General features: G+C 43.8%; 1 protein-coding gene across 3 annotated transcripts in view; it reads left to right on the top strand.

Moving 5' to 3' along the window:
- The window catches only part of BSDC1 (BSD domain containing 1), a 31,744-nt gene that overhangs the window by 12,612 nt on the left and 17,232 nt on the right, over window positions 1-1,900 (top strand). The gene's annotated exons all lie outside the window — the stretch shown is intronic.

Genomic DNA, 1,900 nt, shown 5'->3' with positions numbered 1-1,900 from the left:
AGCTCTCTCTGGGGCTCAGTGGGACAATCCCGGCTCATTGTAGCCTCAACTTTCCAGGCTCAAGGGTCCTTCCACCTCAGTCTCCTGAGTAGCTGTGACCACTGGTGTGAACCACCACACCCAACTAATTCTTAAACATTTTTTCAGTAGAAACAGCGTTTCACTGTGTTGCCCAGGCTGGTCTCAAATGCCTGGGCCCAAGTGACCCTTCCACCTTGGTCTCCCAGAGTACTGGGATTACAGGCGTGAGCCACTGCACCTGGCCTTAATGTCTCTAAATTCTTACCAGTAAATATAGCATTATTTATTCCGTTATTTCCTTCATGTTACATATTTGGATTCCTTTCGGCTTTCAAGCATAATAAGGAACACTATGGAGAGCATTTTTAGAGGCATAATCTTTTCCACGTTTGTGTTATTTAGAGTAATTTCCAGTAATAAATGTATAGGTAAGGGGAGAGGGGTGTCTTCAGAGCACTTAAAGCAACAGCCACAGTAGCATATTTTTGCTGCTTTTTTTTCCTCCTTTTTTTTTTTATTTTATTTGAGACAAGATCTGACTACTCAGACTGGAGTGCAGTGGCATGATCCCAGCTCACTGCAGCCTCAACCTCCTGGGCTCAAATGTTCCTCCTGCCTCAACCTCCTTAGTATTCCTAGTAGTGGGGACCACAGGTGTGCACCACCATGCCTGCCTGGCTTTTTTTTTTCCTTGTAGAGACAAGGTCTCCCTACGCTGCCCAGGATGGTCTCAAACCCTTGGGCTCAAGTGATCCTCCTACCTCAGCCTCCTAAAGTGCTGGGATTATAGGCTTAAGGTACTGCACCTGGCCACATTGTATTTTCTATTTCACGGAGTGTTTTCTTCTAAATTCACAATATAATGTCATGGCAGTTGGGCCCTCTTTGTAGCTCTGGTTTTTTTTGTTTTGTTTTTCATTTTTGTTTTCAAGATAAGGTCTCACTCTGTCCTCCAGGCTGGAGTGCTGTGGTGTGATCACAGCTCACAGCAGCCTCCATCTCCTGGGCTCAGGTGCTCCACCCACCTCAGCCTCCTGAGTAGCTGGGACTATTAGGCATACATCACCATGCCCAGCTAATTTTTGTACTTGTTGTAGAAACAGGATTTCCCCATGTTGCCTAGGTTGGCTTCATAGCATTTTATCACATTGAACTTCTTTTTTGTTTGTTTTTGTTGTTGAGATAGTCTCGCTGTGTCACCCAGGCTGGAGTGCAGTGGAGCGATCTTGGCTCACTGCAACCTCCACCTCCTGGGTTCAGGCGATTCTCCTGCCTCAGCCTCCCGAGTAGCTGGAATTACAGGTGCATACCACCATGCATGGCTAATTTTTCTATTTTTAGTAGAGACTGGGTTTCACCATGTTGGCCAGGCTGGTTTTGAACTCCTGACCTGAAGCGATCCACCCAACTTGGCCTCCCAAAGTACTGGGATTACAGGCATGAGCCATGGCACCCAGCCCACATTGAACTTCTGTTCCAAAAGTACTGATTTTTCAAGTATGTTTCGTAGCACTAGGATTAGGGCCACCACTTAGTGAACATGTGAGTGGAACTGTGAAAATGTTTAATAGATAAGATTTTGAGTTATAACGACAGTCAGTTATCACCAAAACCACTTACAGACAGTCCATGCTTCCTGCAATACTGAGGAAGGACGGTGGACTTCGTCTTTACCAGCTAAGTTTGCCAACTTGTGGTTCTAGTGGGAATGTAACTTGGTAGACTGGCTATACAATTTAAAAATTCTTGAAGGGTTTTAATGTGAGGGGAATTGCGTTACTTTAAAATTTTTCCCTAAATTTTGACTTTATTAATATATTGGTACTAACATTTTTCGAATTTCACTTACTAAAAAGCATTTTTTTTTTTTTTTTTTTTT

This window comes from Cebus imitator, unplaced genomic scaffold, assembly GCF_001604975.1.
Source record: "Cebus imitator isolate Cc_AM_T3 unplaced genomic scaffold, Cebus_imitator-1.0 Scaffold51, whole genome shotgun sequence".
Lineage (NCBI taxonomy): Eukaryota > Metazoa > Chordata > Mammalia > Primates > Cebidae > Cebus > Cebus imitator.
Note: the sequence above shows the minus strand (reverse complement) of the source record. Positions and strands in the feature narration are given on the sequence as shown.